The following is a 25,824-nucleotide window of genomic DNA, read 5'->3' as shown; positions in this document are numbered from 1 at the left end:
CTCTTTTGGGCTCTGTTTCTTTTTCCCTTCATAGTACTTTTCCTCTGTCCTTATCTCTTCTCTTCATTGTCTTTCCCTAACAAGCGATGATGCAAAAACATGGAGACCATTATCTTGTTAAATTACTTACCTAACGTAAGCTTACAAGCTTCATTCATAAATTAAAACAAAGAGGAGTGTGTTGTTGCTCTTATAAACTAACAAATATAAATTCATTTTGTGTAACTTTTATTTAGTGAAGATTTTTTGAAACTCCAGGAATATCTTATCAAGACCTACTTTTCAGGGATCCTTGGGGGGCGCAGCGGTTTGGCGCCTGCCTTTGGCCCAGGGTGCGACCTGGAGACCAGGGATCGAATCCCGCATTGGGCTCCCTGCATGGAGCCTGCTTCTCCCTCTGCCTGTGTCTCTGCCTCTCTCTCTCTCTCTATCATAAATTAAAAAAAAAAAAAAAAAAAAAAAAAAAAAAAAAAAAAGGAGCTACTTTTCAGACTGTCAAAGGCAAATATTTTTGATGGATTTCTTTCCCCCCCTAAAATTAGGGAGTTAAAGGTTTGGCAGTTGGATCAGCCATTGTGGGACACAGCCTTGTCCTTAAACTTGAAAACAACAGGAACAATCCATAAGCATCCACAGTGATAAAACCCAACTGACGTATTCCAGTCTACATTAAGGTGATCTAGTTGGGTCCTGTTGTAGTAAAGAGAGCCATGGTGGGACAGGGTGAGAGTGACCAGACCAGGGAGAGGCCTTTCTTTTCTTTCAAAAGCTGCCTTATTAGTCATATGCTTATGAACAATGTAAATCCTAAATAAAATATTTATTTATAAATATTTTAATAAATAAATATTTAATAAATAAATAATATTTTATTAATAATAAAATAAAAATACAGATAAGTTAACAGAAAAGTTAAAAACAGACATAATGGGTTACACTTGGTGACTTGCTTTCAAAGAATACCATATGAAAAGGGGAAAAATGCAACCTTACGATGGCGTGATCTGGCACACAGTGGTTGGCCAGGGGGTCAAGGTTAACACCCCCAGTGATAGGGCCAGGTGATAGTGTCCACCTTTGATATGATGTGACAAGAACAGCACTTCACCTCTGTGGTTCTCCTGGCACTGTATCATAACCCTAGTTTAAAAGTGAGACAAACATCAGACAAACCCAAACTGAGGGGCGTCCTGCAAAATGTCTGCATGGTCATCTTCCAAATTATCACCGTTACCAAAAAAACAGGGAAATTCTGAAATAGTGTCACAGCCCAGAGGGGATAAAGAGGCATGAGGAATGGAAGAAATGAGGCATATTGGAAGATAAATAAGACATTGGCAGGAAGCTGAGGAACTCTGAACACAACACGGAGTTTAGTTAATAATAATAAATTAATATTTTTTCATGAGTTGTGACAAAAGTACCAAAGTGGTGTACAGTATTAATAGGGAAATGGGGTGAAAAACTGTGTATTATCTTTGTAGCTGTTCTCAAAGTGAAAGCTATTCTAAAAATTTTTTTTAATTATTGAAAAAACCCTACCCAAACAAATACTTAGAAATTAACATTGTAAATTTTAGGTAGATCATACAGGACTTCTCATGACACGGATGTGTGTGTACATTGCAGTATATACAAGTATATATATGTGAGTTTTATTTTTTTTAAAGATTTTATTTATTTATGGATGAGAGACACACACACACAGAGAGAGAGAGAGAGAGAGAGAGAGGCAGAGACACAGGCAGAAGGAGAAGCAGGCTCCATGCAGGGAGCCCGATGCAGGACCCAATCCCGGGACCCCAGGATCACGCCCTGGGCTGAAGGCAGACACTCAACCACTGAGCCACCCAGGGATCCCCTATATGTGAGTTTCAAACATGTGTTTTATAAGAGTAGACTCCTACATAGAATGTGGATGCTGAATGTCAACTGTTCTTTGGTGGCCAGAGGCAAGGCCACAGAGGAGGCTTCAGTCTCCTGATTTGTCTTAGTCCAGCTTAGATCTTGCTCCAGCCTATCGTCTCAGACTCCCCGCCCCCCTCCCCAGCTCATCTCCTTGAGAAGAGGGTTTGGGAGGAGCCAGGAGCCCTACTCTCAGCCCTGCTCTGCCTCACCCCACCAAGAATCATCAAAGCAGAGGCCTGTCAGCCCCCACAGTTTGTCCAAGGCTCTCAGGCACTGAGGTCCTGTGTGCAGGCTCAGGCTCTCAGGCTTGAGAGCCTGGTGCTTTCACCCTACACTGGCCTGAGGTCAAGCAGTGGTCCGTTGGCTGCAGAGCGATTTCTGCCCTTCGTGTTCTTGAGTATGAGCAGAGAACACTCCAGTTTCCTTCCCTTGGGGTTGCAGTCCAGTGATCTTGGGGTGATTGGAGTGGTTTATGAATTCTCCTTCCTGGAAACTTTTGGGAGTGACAGCCCTCCAAACTCGTGTTGTCCCTTTCTGTTTCTGGGAGTGCTGGGGAGACTTGGAAAAGTAGTGAGGGAAGAGCCAGTGGGGAAGGGGATGCTCTTAGACTCCACCTTCCGCTTGGCCAGAGTAAGTTGGAAAGGGTTAGTGACTTAGTGACTGTTGGGAGATGAATGAGTGTCAGGGTTGGGACCTCTGGGATCTTATGTTGCCTCTCCCTGGAACTTGGGCCGCTCTTAGAAAATACAGGATAGACCAATCCTTGTGAGTATGAGTGATGACTATCTCTTTGGGTGGGTTTTATGTGAGTTTGTGGGAAGTTGTTTGATAAGAAAAAGTAGATGGGGGGGTAGTATCTGGGTGGCTCACTTGGTTAAACATCTGTCCTAGGCTTGGGGCATGGTCTCGGGGTCCTGGAATTAAACCCTGTGTCAGGTTCTCTGCTCAGCAGGGAGTCTGCTTTTCCCTCTCACTCTGCTCCCCTCCCCCATGGTCTCTCTCTTTCTCTCTTTCAAATAAATAAATAAAATTTCCCATCCCCTTTACTGACTTGGAGTCTTGAATGTTTCTGGGGATTTAGGGTTTAGCCAAAGGCTCTTTGTGAGAGGGGGGGAGCTCACTTCTAAAGACAGGATACATTCGAGGTATCTTAATGTTTTAAGATGATAGCTGTACTGCCCTCAGAGGCGTATGTAGTATTCACCCCACATTTGGCACAGAACCATAGCTAGGGGCAGCAATCTGGTTGCAAGAAGAAATGCCAAAGCACTTGTCATGAAGCTGCATTTCAACAGCAAGTTCACTGTGTTTTCCTTAGATAGTAGGGTTATTATCCCTGAGAGGGGACAAGGGGCTCAAGCGTGCCTCCTCCATCTTCCAGTGCCACCAGTCAGAGCCTTTGAGGTGGTGTGATCTTCCCCATGTCCCTGGGCTTGACGCGAGTCTGGACTCATCTGTTCTTTGAGGTTTGATTGCTTCTTTCCTTTTCCTTCTCATACCTCTCCTGTTGTACCTCTTCATCTGAAACCTGGGGGTGGGGGGTTGAATCTGGTAGCTCATCTTTCCTTAACCTTGTTGAGGGTTATCCATACTTTACAGGGTTGAGGAGAACTTGTATGAAAGCTCCCAGAAACATTCAAGACCCAATGGGAACAGCATTATGGAAGGATTTGAGGCTCCATGCAATGGCTAGAGCGATGGGAAAATCCACGTAGGCTTCAGGGCTGGAGATGACAGATTTGGAAAACCTAATACACACTCCACACATCCATGTAGTCACCATCATGAGAAGATGGAGAATTATTTTAGCCATAAAATGGGTAGAAATAAATGGAATACTGAGGAACACCAAAGATAAAGATTTGGGTGAGGGAAACTCCCATCAAGGGATGCTGGAATCTTTTCTCTCTCTGTCTCTGTCTCTGTCTTTTTCTCTCTCATTGCACAAGTTTTTGCTTTAAAAAATTTTTAATACCTTTATTTTTATATACTTTGTTACTTCTTTTTTCTCCCTCACTTGCCTTTTTCTTTTTGTTTTTCCTCTTTTCTTGATAAGGCTGATGGGGCAAAACTCACATGCTTCTTAGAGGTCTTCTGGTTCACTGAGAATATCTATGAGGAACAATTGCAATCTTTTGGAATAGACTTTTGATCTTTCCAGGGTCTCAGCAGAGAACTAGAGTTACACGCTCAGATGCTTTTCCATCTGGCATCTTCAGCAGCCATGTCTGACTTTTAGCATCTTTTGCCATCTGTAAGACCGAGAATTGCTCAAGTTTGTTGAACAGTTCTTTCTTCAATTTATTTATTGTTTTTTGTTTGTTTGTTTGTCTTTGCATTTACTCTAAGTATTAGGAATAAAGCTGGTGATACTTTCAACACTTTGCCTGGAAATCCTTTTAACTTATAAACCCAAGCTCATTGTTTAGGAGTTCTGCTCCCCATGTAGCTGCAGGACACAATTTCACTAAGTTTTCTAGCTCTACAAAACAAAGATGTCTTTCCTCTAGGTTCAAAGAGCATGCTCCTCGTGTCCTGATGAGCTCTCCACTGGCATCATTTTTGGGGGGAAAAGATTTTATTTACTTATTTGAGAGAGAGAGAGCACAAGCAGGGAGGAGTGGTAGAGGGAGAGGGAGAAGCAGACTCTCCGCTGAGCAAGGCGCCCCATGTGGGGCTCAATGCCAGGGCCCTGAGATTATGACTTGAGCCAACGTCAGACCCTTAAGCCACCCAGGTGCTCTCACTGGCATCATTTTTAAACTTTGAATTTCTACTAACAGCCTATTCAGGGTGATTTAGGGATTTTTCTGAGGCAGTTTGGAATTTCTCTATAATGCTCATACTTTTATCCTGAGTGCTTCTTGGCAGCATCTTTGATGTTCATATTTATACCGAGAGTCTGTTCAAAAAATTCTAAGCATTTTATTTCATGCTTCTCAAAGTTATCCCAGTCTTGTCTCACGGCTTGATTCCAGAGCTTTCCCCTCATTCTTTTAGACATACGTTATGGCACCACTACACTCTACAACACCAGGATCAGCATTGTTCTCTTTTATTGTACATATTTAAGGTGTACACCTTATGATTTGTTATATGTATACACTGTGAAATAATCACCACAATGAAACTAATTAACGTATGCGTCAGCCCCACATAGTTACTACTGTGTGTCTGTGTGTGTGGTGAGAACACTTACCATCTATGTATCCTCTTAGCAGGTTTCAAGCATCCAGACAGTAGGTTCCCTACAGTTACTGTATTGTACATTAGATCTCCAGAACTTATTCATCTTGCGTAACTAAAGTTTTGCTCTCCTTTACCGACGTCTATCCACTGATCCTTTTCCCAGCCCCTGGTGACCATCGTTCTACTCTCTTCTTCTATGAGTTTGACTATTGCAGATACCATATATAAGTAAGACCATCTAGTATTTGTGTTCCTGAATCTGGCTTATTTCACATGGCATAATGTTTTCCATGTTTTTGCACATGGCTGAATAACATTCCATTGTATGAAAACACCACATTTTATTTATCTATCTGTTTTTTTAAATATTTTATTTATTTATTCATTCATGAGAGACACAGAGAGAGAGAGAGACAGACAGAGACATAGGTAGAGACAGAAGCAGGCTCCCTAATGTGGGACTCGATCCCAGGACCCTGGGGATCACACCCTGAGCTAAAGGCAGACACTCAACCTCTGAGCCACCCAGGTGTCCCTATTTATCCATCTGTTGATGAACATTTGAGTTGTTTCTGCATCTTGGCTATTGTGAATAATGCTGAACATAAGATAGCAGGCATCGCTTTGAGACCTGGATTCCGTTTCCTTCAGATCTGTAGCTAGAAGTTGGATCGCTGAATCATATAGTAATTGTCCATACTGTTTTCCAAAGTGACTGTACCGGTCTGCGTTCCCACCACCAGTGTATCAGGGTTCCCTTTCCTCCCTGTTTTTACCAACACCTTTCCTCTTTCTCTTAAAGTAATAACCATTGTAACAGGTGTGAGGTGCTATGTCATTGTGATTTTGATTTGCATTTCCTTGATGATCTGCACCATCTTGTATACCTTTTTGCCATTTGCAGGTCTGCTTTGGGAAAATGGCAATTCAAGTCCTTTGCCCACTTTTATTTTTTTTAATTTTAAAAAATATTTTATTTATTTATTTATGAGAGACACATAGAGAGAGGCAGAGACACAGGCAGAGGGAGAAGACTTCCTGCAGGGAGCCCAATGTGGGATTCAATACCAGGACCCCGGGATCACAACCTGAATCACCTAGGTGTTCCTCTTTGCCCACTTTTAAATTGGGTTTTTATTTTATTTTATTTTATTTTATTTACTTTATTTTGCTATTGAGTTTATGAGTTCCTTTGTGGCTAGCAAATATTTTCTCCCATTCTCTAAGGTGCTTTTTCATTTTGTTGATTGTTTCCTTTGTGGTGCAGAGGCTTTTTTTTAGTACAATACAGTCCCACACATTAATTTTTGCTTTTGTTACATGCATTTTGGTATTGGATCCCAAAAAATCATTGTCAAGATCAAAGGCAAGGAGCTTTCCCGCTATGCTTTCTTCTAGGACTTCCCCACTTTTAGGTGGGGAAGGTTAGGTCTTTTATTTGGAGATTTCGTGTATTCTGTATAAGATCAGGGTCAAATTTCATTCTTTTACAGGTGTATATCCAGTTTTCCCAGCACCATTATTGAAGAAACGATCTTTCCTCTATTATGTATCCTTGGTGACCTTATGAAAGTTTACTTGACTGCAAGCATGGGTTTATTTCTCGGCCTCTCTCTGTTCCATTGGTCTATGTGTCTGTTTTTATGCCAGTGACATACTGTTTTGATTATTAGTCTAGCTTTATAATATAATTTGAAATCAGCAAAGTGGTGCCTCCAGTTTTAATCTGGCTATTCAAGGTGTTCTGTGGTTCCATATGAATTTCAGGATTGTTTTTTTTTTTTTCTATTTTTGTGAAAAAAATGCCATTGGGATTTTGATAGGGATTGCATTGAATCTGTAGATTGCTTTGGGTAGTACGAACATTGTAACAGTATTAATTGTTCTACACCACAAATATGGGATAGCTTCCCATATATTTGTGTCTTATTCTGTTTCTTTCATTGATATAGTTTTTAGTGTTCAGTTCTTTCACTTTCCTTCACTTGGTTAAATTTATTTGTAAGTATTTTCTTGTTGGTGATGGTACTATACGTGGGATTGTTTTCTTAATTTCTTTTTTGGATTGTTCTTTGTTAGTGTATAGAAACACAGCTGATAGTTTGTGTTTTCTTTTGTTTTGGTGGTGCCCTTAGGGTTTTTTACATTTAAAATCATGTAATTTGCAACAGAGACAATTTTACTTCTCCCTTTCCAATTTGGATGCCTTTTATTGATTTTTCTTGTCTGTTTACTCTAGCTAGGGCTTCCAATACCATGTTGAATAGAAGTGGTGAGAATTGGAGCTCTTGTCTTGTTCCTTTAGAAAAAAAATTTTTTTCTTGATCCTGATCTTAAGGAAAATCTTTCAGCTTTTCACCTTGGTGTATGATGCTAACTCTGGATTTGTCCTTTGTATGGTCCTTATTATGGTGGGGTACATTTCCTGTATACCTGTTTGTTGAAGAGTTTTTATCACGAAAGGTATTAAAAATTTTCAAATGCTTTTCTAGCATCTATTGAGATGAGCATATGATTTTTTTTCATTCAGTTAATGTGGTATATCACACTGATTTGCATATGTTGAACCATCACTGCATTCCAGAGATAAATCCCACTTGATCATAGTGTATGATCATTTTATTTTATTTTATTTTATTTTATTTTATTTTATTTTATTTTATTTTATTTTTTTAAGATTTTATTTACTTATTCATGAGAGACACACAGAGAGAGAGGCAGGGACACAGGCAGAGGGAGAAGCAGGCTCCGTGCAGAAAGCCTGATGCGGGATTCAATTCCGGGTCTCCAGGATCTCACCCTGGGCTGAAGGCAGCGCTAAGCCACTGAACCACCCGGGCTACCCATGTATGATCCTTTTAATGTGCTGTTGAATTAAGTTTGCTAGTATTTTATTGAAGATTTTTGCACCTGTGTTCATCAGAGATGTTAACCTACAATTTTCTTTGCTTGTGGTGTCTTTATCTGTATCAGAGTAATGCTGGTCTTGTAAAATGAGTTTGGAAGTACTCTTGGAAGAGTTTGAGGAGTATTGGCATTAATTCTTCTTTAAACGTTTGATAGAATTCACCTCTGAAGCCCCCTAGTGCTGGGCTTTTCTTTGTCGGGAGGCTTTGGATTACTGTTACAATCTCTTTATTCATCATTGATCTGTTCAGAAATTCTATTTCTTCATGATTCTGTCTTGGTAGGTTATAGTTTCTGGGAATTTATGCATTACTTTTTGTTTATCTAGTTTGTTAGCAAAATTGTTCATAGTAGTCCCCAACACACCAACCTGAAGGCATGTACAGGGTGCTAGGGACACATGTCAGGCAACTGGTGGGTCTTGCCAATTAGGTCCCATGGTCTCCATGTGTGGGCCTGTTGGTGTGGCGTGCCAGCCAGTTAGGAGGATCTGTGGCCAATTTTCAGGATCTAGATTGTGGTTTCTGTGAGTTTCCTCCCCTTTGCCCTACTTCTAGGTCCTCCTAGACTATTCAACCTTGTTGATCCCCTACACGATCTGGATGGGGCAAGATAGAAGTGAGTCAGTCACTTTGACAACATCCTACAAGGCTGAGAAAAGCTGGATACTCATTCTTCTCTCACTTTTCCCTGTGGGATAAACCATGGGCTGTGGGAGTCCCTCTTGACACCACGATCTTTCTCTGGAAGATGGGTGATATGGGAAAAGTTAAACTGCTCTTCTTGCGCTCTCCCAGGTATCTATTCTCAGATATTTTGCTCAAGTGGAGGTGCTGGAATCTTTCTGCAGGACATACAAGTTTCCACGGTGACATTTCTGTCTGAGGATGTGTGTCAAAATCAAGGGTTCTGTGGGCTACACGGACTGGAATCTCTTATTGTACAGTCCTGCTGACGTTACTGTGTTTTTTATTGTAGTGTAACAAATTGCCATAAACTTAGAAGCTGAAAACTACACCCACTTATTATCACATAGTCCTGTAGGTCAGATGTAAACCCATCTCAACAATCTCCTGAATCTGTGGCCCATGATTAGTAAAATAAGTAAAGATTAGTAAAATTCATTACATTTGCAAGATTCCCTATGCCTTTTAATATAACAGCATCACAGGCATTATAACAAGTGGAAAAATGGGGCTGTGATGGAATTCCACCTATCATAGGTAGTGAGACATGTACCTAGCCCAACCTATCATTCATCACCAGAGTGGAACCACATTTGGCACCAGCAACTTGTCCATCATCCTCAGGAAGTGAGATCTTCCCAGCAGGCCGGCTCCATGGCCCATCTTCCCTGTGGCTCACACCTCATCCCACCTGGCAAAGGGACCATCATTGTCCTGGGATAAGATAAGCACATTCTGACGTGGACTTCCTGTTGTGTGGAGAATGGCACTGTGGGGAATAGAGCTGAATGGCAAGTCCATATCCAAGTCGCACTTGAAAGTGTTCCCAGCACATGTCCTTCTTTTCCGTGTATGGGGTAGTTAAGGAGTTCAGGGAGTGATGCCGAAACAAGTAGTGTGGAGGGGCTCCCTGGAGTACTCTCCCTGCTTGGCCCTGAGATGTCGGGAAGAAAGTTGACACTGATGTCATCTGAGAACTGACACAAAGACTCAGAGTTTGATTTCCCCAGTGCTCTCTGCCCCACATGCATATCCTTTCCCCCCACAGGGGTCATTCTTCCCTGCCCCAAGCCCACAGACACTGGAGATATCTGGCTGCTGAGCAGCGATGAGTGGAAAATGAGTGGAAACTGGCTGGAGTGCACTAGTGGTCAGTGTCGGGGGTGGAGAGGGAAGTGGTGGCAGTGGGGTGTGATGCTGCGGGTGGGGGGCAGGTAGGGCGAGCCAGACAGGGGAGATTCAGGAGCTGAGTCTGCGTGGTTTATACATATGGGGTCCATAACCAATGTTCCAGGAGAAGGGGCTCTTCCATCAGGTCACACTCTGTGCAGGTGGACGGCACTACACAGACTCCACAAGAGACACGGGGGAAGACGAGGAGGCTCACGGTGCTAGTTTGGGACCTGATGAAGGGCCAGGGGCGCTGGCAACTGCCCACTGCCTCATACAGTAGCATTCCTTTGAGCGCTGCTACACCTTGTCACTGGTCTGGACGGTGGCAGCAGGTTCCCAGGGTAGGACGTGAACGAGAGGAGAGGTCCGTGGTGGGAGATGGTGGCCCAGGGACTGGGCCTGCCCTTGGGAGAGGCAAGGTAGCCGTGGCCTTTGTGTGCTGCTGGGGGAAGGAAGCACAAGACCCTATGGAGGGACGTGTTTGTCAGTGTGTGTGTGCTGGGGGTGGTCGCACGGACAGAGTCACTAACTATAACTTTGTGATATTTCCTAGTTCCAATTTTAAACCCAATTTTTAAAAAAGATTTTATTTATTTATTCATGAGAGAGGCACACAGAGAGAGAGCGAGAGCGAGCGAGTGAGCAAGAGAGAGGCAGAGGGAGAATCAGGCTCGGCTCCCTGCAGTGAGCCCGACGTGGGACTCGATCCTGAGTCCCCAGGATCAGGCCCTGGGCTGAAGGCGGCGCTAAACCGCTGAGCTGCCCGGGCTGCCCAAAACCCAATTTTTATTAAGTGAGTCATAACTGTTAGCCTTGAAACAGAACAATAATATGGATAATTGAGGTTTTAATTATTACATCCTTACTCTGCATTAGATATTGTGGTAAAAAACCTGACACTCAGCATCTGTATGTGGGTGGTGTCTGTGTGTGTAATTTTTTTTCCTAGAGCTATTCTATGACTGATGTACTATTATCATTTCTCCTTGGAGGAGGAATTAGGATGTAGCATGATGTAACTTGTCACGGCCTTAAAATTTTTTTAATTCATTAATCTTTAAAGGAAATTCTGCACCCAACGTGGGGCTTGAACTTACAACCCTGTGATCAAGAGTCGTATGCTCTACTGATAGGCAGCCAGGCACCCTGGCCTTAATTTTTAAGTGATGGAACGAGCTTCAAACCCCGATGGGTCTGATTTCTGAGTCTGTGCTCTGGCCAGGGCGCTTCCCTGTTGGGTCTCGGCCTAGACACATCACGGGGAGATCTGCCGGGGGGCGGGCGGCCGTGGGCCTGGAAGTGGTGGCTCTGGACGCCCGCTGTCTGGATGCTGAGGAAGAGGAGGCTCCTGGACTGGGAGACAGATTGTGCCTGGTGACTTCTGAGTAGGCTGGTTGCGTAATTTGTCCCCCGGACTGGGGCATGTTGGGAGTCAGTGGGTCTTTATTAATAATAAAGCTTGGCCTAGAGGCACAGATGAGACTCACTATTGGATTTCGGCCAAGTTCACGAGTCTGGGAGGCGCGTGTGGGCTTCAGATGAATGTAATACACGGCTTCCATCATGTTCCCAGCGCCTCATGGGCCCCAAGCCTTCCCCTGCTTCTCAACAGTCGGGAAGCCTCCACCACTTTTCACTCGGCACAACCCCACCACGTAAGGTGACCTTCTTGTGCACCTGATGTACAGACATTATGGGATGGCGTTTAGGAAGCTTTACCAGGAAGAGGGGCTGAGGAAGGCCAGCCAGGAATCTAGGGCGGCAGATTCTTCTGTGGGGTGATGGTGCCCTTCGCTGGTGTAGACTGAACCTGTGACGTCTCCGCATGATTCCTGGGTGGTAGCAGATACACAAGGGGGGTTTGCAGTCATTTACCACCTCCATTGTGTTTTACTGTAATTACATAGCCTCCCCCATGGACAATTTGCAGTGGAGCCACATGCCATAAATCTTTAAAAGAAGGTTTGTTTCTTGCCAGCAAGCCACATAGACAGGTCATCATATGACATCCTCCCCTTGGGAAGCAGCATGGTGATGTTGGAGAGCATAGGTTTCCTTGAGGAGACCTGACCAGATCATTCTTTTCTCTTCTCACTCTTTTTGCCTCAGTTGCCCTGGTGATAAAGTGTCCCTTTCCAATATCACATTAGGCATCATCCTCATGACGTTCTTCAAGTTTGCACAGAACAGTGACTTTAGTCAAACAATGCTATGGCAGAACAAAGTTGCTCTTTGGCAGCTCTGATAATTTGTTTATAATTTGTTTTCCCCATTTTGTATTCCCCCTGCTTTTTCTTGAGGGGGGTCATGTCGGATTTGGGGAACTGTGAGCATCCCTGGAATCCCACTGCCACTGTTAGAGTGGCATCCTGGCTTCCAGGTGATCTTGAAAGTTACTCAGTTTGGGGAGTGAGGTAGAGGGGATTATAGCTCTGCTCTCAAAGTGTGGGATGCGGTTGACTCTCAGTCTGTGGAGGGTGGGGATGGGGGGTTCTCGGGCCATTCTCTCCTACAGCTGCTTTCTGGGCCAGGCAGATACTCAGGCATTCATCTATTTGCTCTATCATTCTTGTTTGCTCAGAAATATTTCCTAGTGTCTGCTCTGTCCCCTACATTGTTCAAGGGGACACTTTCAGGGATAAAGGATGTCCCCTGTATTTGGTTCGCTGGGGAACACGACTGTCAAGGTCTCTGCTCGGAATGGGTTGTCTAGATGGAAAAGGACAGAGGGCAAAGAGAAGGTGCTACTGCTACCTGGGACATTTTTTTCTAGCGCCCAACCTTCACTTAGGGATCTTGCTTCTTGGTCTCTCTCCTTCCCTTGGCTGGATCTCCAAGGATGACGCTCTGGTGGAGAGCTGGCCATTTTTATCAGCACAATGAGTGAGCTGAAAAGTGTAAGTAAAAAATTAGAATTAAAAAGTCAGAAAAATACTTTGCACCCGAGTTGCTTTGCATGCCCCACCCTTGTGAGCCACACAGATGAGAATGTTTGTAAAACTCTGAACTTTCTAGCCAGGACCTGGAGCAGTGAATGAGAGTCTCTGAAGTCAATCCATCTCGGTGAACATGGGTCTGTGTTTTCAAGGCTAGAAAAGTAAGACAGTTGAATATAGTAGAATTGTTTTATTCTTTGTTAAAAGAACCTAGCCATTCTATCTCTATAAAGCTTCTATTTTATTGTTTGGATAGTATTTTCTGTATGTTATATGTATTTTTTTAAATTTTTTAATTTATTTATGATAGTCACACTATCATATGTATGTATGGTCTGCGAGAATTTTAAGAGAGGTCATTGTTGAGAGAGGAGAGAGAGGGAGAGGCAGAGACACAGGCAGAGGGAGAAGCAGGCTCCATGCACCGGGAGCCCGATGTGGGATTCGATCCCGGGTCTCCAGGATCGCGCCCTGGGTCAAAGGCAGGCGCCAAACCACTGCGCCACCCAGGGATCCCTATATGTTATATGTATTTATGATAGGTTGAAGATATATCTTAAATAATCATATTGCACGGTAGCAGCAGATATAGATGCTGGTTTATAGAAAATATTAAATAAATGCCTGTTATTATAACTATTCTCACACTGCTAACACCAATTTAGTACTGAGAGGTCACAAAAACTCTGCTTTTGCCAAACTTGAGCAAAGCTCCCCTGAATACTCTGACTAGTTCCTGACTTTGGGCCCCATCCTCGGCATGTTATATCCAATTTTAGCAAGGAGACTGCTGGGTCAGTTTGGTAAAAAACCTTCACCTTGTCATCTGATCAAATATTTCATCCCTAACCCTCCACATCCTGTCACCGTGTCCTGCCTTCCACAAGACTCCTGTCCAGTCAACCTCGCAAGAATTCTCAGACCTGATGGGTTTTGTTAGTGATTTTGCATTACTGACCTGAATTTTGCTTGGCTTGCTTCTTGGCTATAAATTTCCATTTGATCTTGTTGTATTCAGAGCTTAGTCTTATCTCTTTCCCCTACTACAAAACCCTCTTACAATTGTCCCCTTGGATAAAGTCTACCTTACTGTCTTTAACAAATGTCATGAATAATTTTTATTTAGTAAAGGGCCCTGTCCTAACTACGAGGGGGAAGAGGAAGCATGAGGTACAGAACACCCCTATGATGAACGCATCCTGAGCCCTGAAGCAGGGCATCCACCAGGTTGGGGACTGGCTTGGGCCATGGGACTAGTGGGGAGGTGGTCAGAGGGGACATTGGACCCGGAGGAAATGGTATTTAGCAAGGCCCCGCCCACATGAGTAGCCCCGGTCCTGGACATGGCACAGTGGGATGTCCAGAGAGTGAAGGGTCAGGACTATCGAGGGGCCCCCCAGATCTGGCCAAGCAGCATGTCCCCCCACTCAGCAGGAGGCAGTCTCAAGGGAACAGGAGGGACACAGGGGACATCTTTTATCCCTGGAAGTATCCAATGGGGCTAGGTCTCCTGAGCTTGGGCGGTGGTGAAATACCCCTGTGCGGGTGTGAACAGGAAGCTTCTGCCCACAGCTTGGGCACAGCACAGTCCAGATTCTAGAGCAACCCATCCTAGCCCTTCCTGGGCACTGTGCTCCCCTGCTCCAGCCAGCGCGCACATCTTGCTGCCATCCCGACCTGAGATGGACAAGTTCCTGCTCCTGCTCCTGCTGCTGGCAGTCTTCCCCTTTGTGTTCTTCCAAGGAGTGGGTGAGGGCCTGGGCCAGGGGGCGGGGGTGGGGGGGGCGAGGATGTGCAGGCAGGCTGGAGTGCAGCCCCGGGGTGGTGACCGGGCTGGCTGGGAGGGAACGAAGTTAAGGACCAGGTTCTGGGTTGATCTGTCCACCAAGGATTTAAGGTCTCTGTCTGCTGTCCCCACGCCAACTACTCCCAGGGAAAGAGTTCAGGTCCCTTCCTAAGATCTCTGAGTGGAGTCAGTCACTCCCTGGGGGTGGACTGGGGCCAAGGGCTCTTCTCACCCGAGGGCCTCGGGGCTGGCTGGGATGGCCCTCAGCAGCAGAGCCAATGGTAGCTCAAGACTTTCTATAAAGAAGCAGCCTAGGGTAGTGTTGCTGGAACATGTCATTGAAGGGCTTATGTTGAACCGATATTTCCATGTCAAGTGCTTGCTGCCACTTAGGTATGTTTGGGCATCAAATGATGTTTGGCGGGAGGTATGGTAGGAAATTTTGTAAGACTGCATCCTCACTTTGGAGCCTCTGCAGTCCTTATGTCCTATCATTTTCTTATAGATTCCTGGCCTCAGGCAGCCGTATATGGATGTTCTCATTGTGTTCTGTGTAATGACACCATAATTAACAGAATGCCTTTCACTTTATTTTTAGTGGAAACAAGATTCCTGTGTCAAAGGCTCATATCCTTAAAGAATTAAGGGACACAACCCAGTGGGGAGCATTGCCAAGTTTTAAGAGTACATTGGAGAAGGTGTTGAGGGTCATGGTTTCCCCTTGAACTCCAAGGCCCTACCAATATCCTAGTACACTTTCATCTCAATCCATTCAATCCTGGAATTAGCCTTCATGTCTTTTCTTCCATAGGTCCAACCACGTTATGTATGGTCTGCGAGAATTTTAAGAGAGGTCATTGTTTGAGAGGCAAGAGCAATTGCACCATGGAGCAGGGTCCTGGATGCAGAACCAGAGATTTCTTTATTTTCACTGACAGAGGTAATGCTGCCAAGCCAAGAGCTCCTGGCTTAGGCTGGTGCCTGCCTCCTGAGACTGTGAAGGGGCCCTCCAGTCTGAGGGAGGCTTTTTGGGAGGTGGGTGTGCCCCTCATCTGGAGGCCAGGCTTGGCATGGTTAGGGAAAATGCCCTCTTTCTCTGAGCTCCAATTATTGCTCTCTGAGCCTAAGTGTGAACGTCCTTCTCTTCCAGATGGGTGGCGCTACAACCACACTCAGCTGGACTGCTCTAATAATTGCCAATCTATGAATTACCATCTAGGAACCCTGAGGATATCGATCTTTTGCTGTAAAGGTCAAGATTTCTGTAATAAATATCAAGGAAAAGGACTGGAATGGAAGCCCTACTAACTGTTCTTCCCTTGCTGGTGGAGGTGTCCGCTCCCCGCTCCCCACCTTGGTCATCCTTGACCCTCTCTGGTCCTGTCTCCCTCCTCATGTGCTCCTGAGGAGCATGCAGCATCCTCCTGTCTCCTCCCAGTTTCCCTCATCCCTTCCCTCCCACCCCCTGGCTCCTGCTCCCCAACACCAGGCACTGTCAGGTCACCCTTGCGTCATCTCGCCTGCAAATCACCAGCCTTCCTTGGCCTGCATCTCCTCCTCCCTCACAATCACTGTGCTTCTCTGGCTACCAGCTGCCTGGCTTCTAATCCCACAACTCAGGAGTGACTGTGATGACCCCAGACCGGGGAATGGGATCCATTTCCCATCGGGGTTGGAGGAGTCAGTGGAAAGCTCAGGAAGACGTGTGCAACTGGCAGACGGACAGAGAGGCTCCAAGTCCAAGAAGGAGCCAAGGCCTGAGGCAGAGGAGATGGGCTCACCAGCTGTAGATGCGACGCAGTCTCTGAGCCTCCTGATGGCTTGTGTTCTGAGACTTACAGAGGTTGTCCAGGGAGGGGAGTGGGGGTAGGGGTGGGCGACTCGAGACAGGGGAGACCAGGGCAACAGAAAGTGGGCGAAGGCCCCAGAAGCAGGGGGGAGCCTTGACGGAGGAGCATCGCTCTCTCTTTCTGTGATGACTGGTAGGTTATTGGCAGAGCAGATTGATGGAGAAGCGGCACAGGAGCCACAGCACAGAGGGTTGAGGAATGAAGGGACCACGATAGGAGGACATAGTGAGTATGGGCAGCTCTTCAAGGAGCTTGGGAGGAACTGAGAAAGTGGAACAGTATCTTTTATAAGAACAGCAAATTTCATACATTTTTAGGCAATAAAAGATTTTTATTTCTGCAGCAATAGTACAGTTTCCTAATAATGCAAAATTTGAGGTCCAAGTTTGGGACATTGTAATTCGTGTAGTAATTCATACTTTTGTCCTAAACCAAAATACCCCAAATTTGTAATTTACCATAGTGTTAAGTACCTGGAAAGGAATGCCAGTCACATGATGATAAGTTCAAAACTAAAATCTGTTGTAAATAAAGTAAATGGTGTCTTTTATAAATTGATCTCGTGGCTTCTAGAGGTTACCTCCACATTTTATCGATTTGACATTCTCCTTTTCCTTTTTCCTAATGTGGACTTTTCCTTTTTGTGTATATACTCCAGATGAAATCTAGAAAATATTGAAATATTATTATATATCCCTATGACGTTATTTTATCATTCTGAGTATTTTCTAATAATGTTTAATATTAACTTTAATGCTACTCTTACATAATTCTAAACAGAATATTCTGTCTTCAATTGATGCGGAGGGGGCTTGGACTAGTATAATATCGAGGTTATAAATATCTGTTATTATGTAAGGTCATTGTGAAATTAAAGTATAACCATGAGACTGTATGAAAAAAATAAACAGATTGTTTTAAACCTCCAGTGATTTGCTTTAGTCATCCTTCTGTAAAGGCAAATTTAGATTTCTTTAGAAGAGTTTCTTCAGATTTCATGTTTTCTTATATTTTTAACGTGGTTTGTATTATTTTGTGCCATAGCATAAAGAGGAAAAATACCTCAATTGCAACAAATATTCTTTTGAGTAATATTGTCGTGCTTAAATAGGGCGTTGTTAAATTTGTGATATTAAATCAATGAATATGCACTATTTGGAAGAGAAAGAGAACATCAAATTATGAAGATGGGAAACTGAGAATCCAGGAAGGAATTTGGAATGCTGGTCACTGCTTTTAAATAGCAATTCCTGGGACACCTGGGTGGCTCAGCAGTGGAGCGTCTGCCTTGGGCTTGGGGCGTGATCCTGGAGTCCCTGGGTCGAGTCCCACATCGGGCTCCCTGCATGGAGCCTGCTTCTCCCTCTGCCTGTGTCTCTGCCTCTCTCTCTCTGTGTCTTTCATGAATAAATAAATAAACTCTTTTTTTAAAAGATTTATTTATTTATGAGAGAGAGAGAGAGAGAGAGGGAGAGAGGCAGAGACACAGGCAGAGGGAGAAGCAGGCTCCATGCAGGGAGCCCGATGTGGGACTTGATCCCGGGTCTTCGGGACCACAACCTGGGCCAAAGCCGACGCTAAACCGCTGAGCCACCCGGGCTGCCCTAAATAAATAAAATCTTAAAAATAAATAGCAATTCCTCCTTGGGGAATAAAGAAAAATTATCGTTTTTTATTAAAATTTGTCTAATTCAACTATATCATCAAATAGTTTTCTATTGATGTAATCTGTAGATTGGATGTCATAGAAGCCCCACCACAAGCTGGCTAAGACATTTAAATATTTTTTTTTTGCTTTTAAAATTTTAAGATATCAAAAGGCCTGCTTCAGTGACATGCTAGTCCCATCAGAAAATAATCCCAATAACCCAGTAACATGCAAGTTGACCAGCCAACTCTTCTCTTTATATCTAAACCTCTTTGTGTACGTGTGTGTCTTTTAAACCAAAGCCACCAGGCTCAGGTGACTCCTCCTTCTACATGGTGCTTTCCACCTGTTAACCAACTGGTGTCCACCCCCCCACCTGCAGAAGGGTGGGCAGGGCACATGGGAGCCCTATAGTGGCAGTGAGGGAATACCAAGTCTCCACTCAGTAGGATATCCTTATTTCCAGACTATTCACCTCAAATCTGGCTCTCCGTGACCAGAATGTTTTTCCTCCTTTAGGAAAAAAAGCACACACATGTATCTGCACACCCATATATATAATTTTTTTTGTTTTTACATTTAAATATAAAAATACTACTCTGTTTTGTGTTATAAATGGAGGACCAAGCAATAAGAACTTTTTCTGCTAAGGTAGGTCAATTCATCCTTACGCTGAGCTTGTCTTTAGGTGAGGGCTGTCTCGCCCCAGGTAGGGGAAGCCCTGCACCAGGAGGACGGGAGGTATATTCCTGCCTGATTCTCTCATAAGTCTCACTTTTTAAAATTTTTTTTAATTATTTATGATAGTCACAGAGAGAGAGAGAGAGAGAGAGAGAGAGAGAGAGAGAGAGGCAGAGACATAGGCAGAGGGAGAAGCAGGCTCCATGCACCGGGAGCCCGATGTGGGATTCGATCCCGGGTCTCCAGGATCGCGCCCTGGGCCAAAGGCAGGCGCTAAACCACTGTGCCACCCAGGGATCCCCAAGTCTCACTTTTAATAGAAAGTTGGTCATAACCTTATACGAAGTGGAACTTCCCACCAGGAGGGGAAATCCTAACCTAACCCCAGAGTAAGTAACCCCCGCCCCCAACACTCAGCTACCTCGAAGAAAGAGCCCTCCCTTCACAAACACTATTCTCTGTCCGGATAGCTACACCTATTGGACAAACACACCTGATTAAATGGGAACAGTGGCTATGTCTCCCCACCCCCTCCCTACTAACATTCTTGACGGCTTTCAGTGACAGGGAAAAAGAATGGGGTGGGGGTGTTGTAAAAAGACTAAGGAGTTGACCCCTCTATCCTGGCCAAAGAAAGCAAGAGATATTAACTGGGCATGAGGAATAAAAAAAAGACCTCTATATTCTGCCCTTTGAGTTACAGCTATTAGGACAGCCAAGACAGGGGCAAACACGGAGGCAGGATGGAGGATTAGGAGGGGTTCGATGGCTGCAAGTCTAGTCCGCTTAGTTTTTGTACTGGAAGGGTTCATTGCCAGTTTCGTTGAGAAGACATGTGAGGATGAGGGCTCTGTCACCGAAAAGGGGTCGCAGGTGGCAGAGGGGCGACGGTCTTCGAAGTAACCCTTCTTCTCCTGGCCGACAGTCTGGGGAATGCGGATGCCAGCACCACGGTTGGCCACGCCAGCAGAAAAGTTGATGTTGGATGTCTCATGGAATCCAGTTAGGTGCCGGGCATTATCCAGGCCTCCCTTGGGATCGTGGGCTCGGATGTGGTACTGGTGCTGCTTGCTCAGTGTCGCAATGGACTCCTCAGTGTGTTTAGACCATTCTCCTCTCACCAAGCATGGCCTTGGTGCTGAAGTTGGTGTGGCAGCCTGCACCATTCCAGTTTCTGGGAATGGGCTTAGGATCAAAGGTTGCTGTCACTCCGAAGTCTTCACATACATGATGCAAGATGAAACGGGCCACACAGAGATGATCTCCCATGTCGACTCCTTCCCAGGGTCCTATCTGGAATTCCCACTGGGCAGGAATGAGCTCAGCGTTTGTCCCAGCAATCTGGATGCCAGCGTGCAAGCAGGCCTGGTAGGGAGCCTCCATGATATCCCTGCCATAGGCTTTGTCTACTCCCACGCCACAGTAGTATGGATCTTGGGGCCCAAGGAAGCCATTGGAAGGCCAATCAAAAGGGTGTCCATCTGTGCCCATGAGAGTATATTCCTGCTCCATTCCAAACCAGGGGTGCTAGTTGCTCACCTATCCATTATCCATTTACAGGTATGCCTTAAATTGGTTTCTGCAGGCTTTCTGTTGTCTTTGAAGACTTCACAGAACACCAGCTTGTTGAGGTCCTTGCGGAAAGGGTCACGAAACATGGCAGCAGGGACAAGATACATGTAACTGTTGGAGCCTTCAGACTGAAAGGTGCTAGAGCCATCAAAATTCCATTCAGGCAACTCTTCAACACCCTTGGGCTCACTGTCCAAGGTCCAGGTCTTGCAATGTAATCCTTCTCCAGTCCCATCAATCCAAATATGCATAGCTTGCACTTTCTCGCCCTGAGGCAGGGACATGTACACCTGCTTGATGCTTTTGTTTAAGTGGGAACTCGAGGAAGTAGCCATGGTGGAAGTTGTTCTGGGCGGGTAACAGGCAGCAGGGCAGGCAGGCCGCGAGAGTGAGGTGCGGTGAGGAGAGGAGGCCGAGTGTGCTGCTCAGAAGCTCCATTCTACTCCCATTCTTAGCTCTGCCGACATTTAAATAATTTTTTGGCCAACCACACTGGAAATCCGAAGGATGAAGTTTTTCCAGAGTTGGTCACATAGAGGATACTCTGGCTTCATTTCTCTGGGTTTCTCTCACACTGCCTTTTTCTTCCTGAGAAGGATTAGTCCTCCTGCTGTTTATGTTTGTGGTTATGAAATGGCTACATCAACCACAGTCTCAAATGTGTACAAATCAGCTAGAGAGAGACTTCATTTGTGCCTAAATTTTCTTCCAGATTCCAAATATTCACTTCCATCAGACCAGTTTAGATTATATGCCCACTCAAAACAAATCCTTTGGTCCAAACTCACTCATTGACTGTCGGTTTCTGCACCACCCCAGGGGACCAAGGGGGATTTAGCCTCTCTGCAGTCACATGGTTCTCCACTATTGTAAGGGGAAAAGGAATGGATCCTATTGGGACAACCAATGCTTGTCCATCCAGTAGAGTTCCTCATGGAAGGTCTACAGCCATCTGTCTGGAAAAGACACCACATCGCCAAACAATTTTCATGACAGAGATGAACTTTGATAAAGTGAATGCCCTAGTTTTTGAGGGAGGCCATCTCTACTGGAAGTGTCCTTGAACTGCTCCTATTCCTGCCCAGGTATATCTTTCTACTGAATAACACCAGAGCCATTAGGCAACCATAGTGCTTCTGCAGCAAGTCTAATGCATAACAGTGCAGAGGAGAAAATGTCTAAGCGAGGGAGGGATATCAACCTGTCTGTACAGAGAGGTGCAATTTTCACTAGAGGAAATACCCCCATGAGGTGCATGTATTGGAAGGTGGTGGCGAAAGAGAAAGCAGAGAAGGGAGGGGTAGGCACAATCTCAAACATCTCAGGAACTGACCTTAGCGGAACTCAGCTGCCTCATTTTATTGCAGACTGCTCATCCCGTCTGCATTGCTAGCCATCCCTTTGTCTGGATCTAGTGTCCTTTTCTGTGCCTTAGTACTTAAGCACATGCAATCCTTTTTAAAGACTTTATTTATTTATTTGAAAGAGAGAGAAAGTGAGTGGGAGAGAGAGGGAGAGAGAATCTGAAGCTGACTCCGCACTGAGTGCAGAGCCCGACACAGGACTGGATCCCACCACACTGAGATCATGACCTGAGCTGAAACCAAGAGTTGGATGGATGCTTAACTGACTGAGCCACTCAGGCGCCCCAGCACATGCAATCTTATGCTTGAAATACTTTTCCTTCCATCCTTGCCTGGTGGTTTCTATTCTGTCTTTAAGATCCAATTACATTTCATTCATCTCTCAATACTTCCTCAACTGATCTATCAAAGTACCTTTCTCTTCTGGGCTCCCAGAATAGTCTCTCTGTTCCTCGATTAGGGCATATGGTAGATACTTCCCCACATCCACTTCTCCTACATAGAACTCGAGCTCCCTGGGGTCAAGCTATAGTTCAGTCTACAGGTATAACCACACCACTCATTGCCTGACACCTGTGTCACAAAGTAGGTGCTAAATAAACATTAGATGGAAAATGCACTAAATTACAGTGACAGTCTATTCTATTTTCTTTTTTTTAAAAGGATTTTATTTTTTATTTATTCATGAGAGACACATAGAGAGAGGCAGAGATACAGGCAAAGGGAGAAGCAGGCTCCCTGAGGGGAGCCTGATGTGGGGCTCAATCCCAGGACCCTGGGATCATGCCTTGAGCCAAAGGTAGATGCTCAACCACTGAGCCGCCCGGGTGACCCATGTCTATTCTATTTTCATGGTTTCATTCTCTCCTACCACACTGTCCCTTCTTCCATAACACTGGACTTGAAGCTTCCACTGAGCTGTTTCCTCAGATAATGATCCCAGAACATTACTATCCAACCAGGCAGCACTCTGCATGGATAATCACATTTGAATTTCATCAAAGCTCTGAGACACACCTTTACCTTATGCCTATTTTACATTTGAGGTAATTAAGCACAATGCTGAAGAGAATTGCTGAAGCCCAGACAGCTAGCATATGTGTCCCTTGGGATTTAAATCCAGGCTGTTTGAGGACAGAACCTATGCTCCTAACCACCATAGCACAGTACATCCAAATCTGTACCTTGCTCCAGTTTGCTATATTTATATCCTATATACCTATTACTTCATATTCCTCATGAACATACCTCATGAACATTGTCTTCATTGCAGACCCAATGGCAGTAACGACTATGCATTAAATGGATGCTAATCAGCACATTCCTTTCTTGTATGACACGTCTAAGATTTCCAGCACCATTAACCTACCTCTGATTTCCAATTGCTCCTTGCTGTTGTAAAGTCTGAATTAAAAGAGATACTCAAAACTTTAAAATAAGGAGGCATGGTAATGACATCAGCAAAATGAGTGAGGAGGAGAGGGAGGTACAGGCTTCCAATGGTGGCGTGAAGAAGTCATAGAGATGAAAGGCACAGCACAGGGAATGTAGTCAATGGTGTCGTAATAGGGTCGTATGATGATACTTGTGATGAGTACAGCATAAAGTATAAACTTGTTAAATCATCATGTTGTACACTTGAAACTAATGTAACATTGTGTGTCCACTATACTCAACTTAAAAAAAGAAGGAAGGCAAGAAGAAAGGAAGGGAAGAAGGAAGGAAGTATTTATCAGTTAAAAGAATGTGATGCTCATTATGATCAGCACCCTCCTTCTCTTCCTCAGCCTGTGATACATTTGCCCACCCCATCGGTGCCATGGCCTTCTTTTGAATCATAGGTCACAGGACATGAACTAGAGCCAGAGTCAGTTCTGGTCATGTTTAACGGGAAGAAATGCCAACACTAAAGACATGGACTAAACAAGCGGTGAGCATATCTCAAGGGGAAGCTACTCATCCAGGAGAAGTGATTATCCTGGAAGGAATGAACTGGTTGTGAGGCAACATGATCCTAGCCTCCTCCTAGGGAATCTTAAATGACTGAGTAGTTATTGCAGAAGTCAAAGTGGTTACAACAAATGTTTCTCTGGCTGCAAGACTCGGAGCATTTCTTATAGTTGGAGCAACTTTTCTCATAGCTGGTCCTCACCGAGTTTGGGTCATCCATGGTGCAAAAGAAAATCAGATATAGTGTCACAGTGACCGCCAGGTTGTCAGTCAAAGAAAAATATTGTAAAATGAGCAACATCCACTCTCCATTTAGGTTTGGATTTGAAGAAGGGATATCCTATAAAAGCTATATGCTCCATTAAAAAAAAAAAAAGTCCTGCTTTAAGTCTTTAGGAAGTCATAGTCTATGAAAGACCTAGTACCCAAAAGGCTGCCCTATAAGAAAGACCTATCCTTCCTGTCAATCAGTGGTGGACAAATGTTAGTGGAATAAATTGACCTCTCCCTTAAAACCATTTGCTCATATAACAAACACTTTCTGGAAACCTGCTGTGTTCCAAGTTTGGTACTAAGCACCAGATGAAGAGTGGTGAGAAACATAGAATCCCTTTATCTTGAGGATATTTCAGTCTAATGGGGGAATTTCAAACTATTAGAATCCCACATAATTAACAATAGGGGAATTAGAAAGACTGCAGGTGAGCATGGGCTCTTGGGAGACCCATAGTGAGATTGAACCCAGCAGGCCGGAGCAAGTGTGGATCTCCTTCTATTCGGATGGAGACAAGACTTCAATGTTAGGTGCCTGATCAGATTACCCCATCCCCAGCACTCAGCAACTCACTTCCTCTTCTTGGAAAGTTCCCAGGTGTTTGGACACTATGCCATATGAGAAACTGATTTGAGCATAGGGCACAAAGCTGAATCCTCCTGTCTCTACAAGTTGAGGTCCCATACCCCAGTTTGACAACCTCCAGAATAAACCGTGGAAGCAAGAAACAGGAACGACTGTCAGGAGGACAGCAATGTCACAGTTCATTTTTTACATTTCCCATCTATATAGAAGGAGCACTGCTGGGACAGGAAGCCAAAAGCTGAGGGAAGAAAAACTGGTTCTCCCCTTGGGCTGAGGATGGAGATGGCACAACTCCAAAGAGATTGGAATCTACTCTTCCTCTTTCAGAACCCTGCTTCCCTGCTTTTCTTCCCTTGGGACCTTATTCAATAGACATATAGACCTTAGAACTGCATAAGAGCTAGAGGAAACTTTGGGATAATCTAATTCTCTTCTACATTAGAAGAAAGCCTGAAGAAAGCAGAAAAATTGTCTCAGGCTTGACCTGCTCTCCAAGGGTCTCCATACCACCATGACATTCTTGCTGGTATTTCTAGATGGCCATAGAGACAAGATGCATATTAGCTGGAAGCCCCAACACTCATGGAAGCTGAAAGCATCTTGCCTGGAGCCCCAGGGTAGAAATCAAACTTCACTTCAGTCTACCTGGGTGCTGTGTTTTCTCCTTCTGCAGCCAAGCCAAGGGACAGGGGGTATTATAATGAGCCAACACAATAAACTCCAGTGCCAAAAGGAGGTCAATATTCAGGAAGGGCCCAAAACTGGAATTGGCAATATGTCATTTTTTTTTCAATATGCCATTTTGAAAAGCTTGGGACTGGGCAGCCCAGGTGGCTCAGCAGTTTAGCACTGCCTTCAGCCCAGGGCCTGATCCTGGAGACCCGAGATCAAGTCCCATGTTGGAGTCCCTGCATGGAGCCTGCTTCTCCCTCTGCCTGTGTCTCTGCCTCTCTCTCTCTGTGTCATGAATAAAAAAAGTAATTTAAAAAATCTAAAAAAAAAAAAAAAAAGAAAGAAAAAAAGAAAAACTTGGGACTCATTCCTCAGAAAGCCCAAGTAAGTACTCTGAGGCTCAGAGAAACAGGAATATTGAGGTCCTTACTCCAAGGGTAGCCCACAGTAAAGAACAGATGGGTAGGGGCAGGATCCTCAAACCATGTCCAATATTCACTACTTTCTACAAGGACACTGGCCACTAGCACAGGAGAAGGTGGAGGGATGTGGTGACCTGGGCAACTCCAGGAGTGCTCCCTGAGATGGGCTGACAGTCGCAGATTTCTTCATTACCTCTCTTCTTTAACTCAGAGAAACTCTG

The 25,824-nt window shown here is 44.7% G+C and overlaps 1 pseudogene; it reads right to left on the bottom strand.

Moving 5' to 3' along the window:
• Nucleotides 1-19,535: 19,535 nt before the first annotated feature.
• LOC112671488 (glutamine synthetase-like) lies at nucleotides 19,536-20,689 on the bottom strand (annotated as a pseudogene).
• Nucleotides 20,690-25,824: the final 5,135 nt, after the last annotated feature.

The sequence above is a fragment of the Canis lupus genome, chromosome 5, assembly GCF_003254725.2.
Source record: "Canis lupus dingo isolate Sandy chromosome 5, ASM325472v2, whole genome shotgun sequence".
NCBI lineage: Eukaryota > Metazoa > Chordata > Mammalia > Carnivora > Canidae > Canis > Canis lupus.
This window is presented reverse-complemented; position numbering and strand designations above follow the sequence as displayed.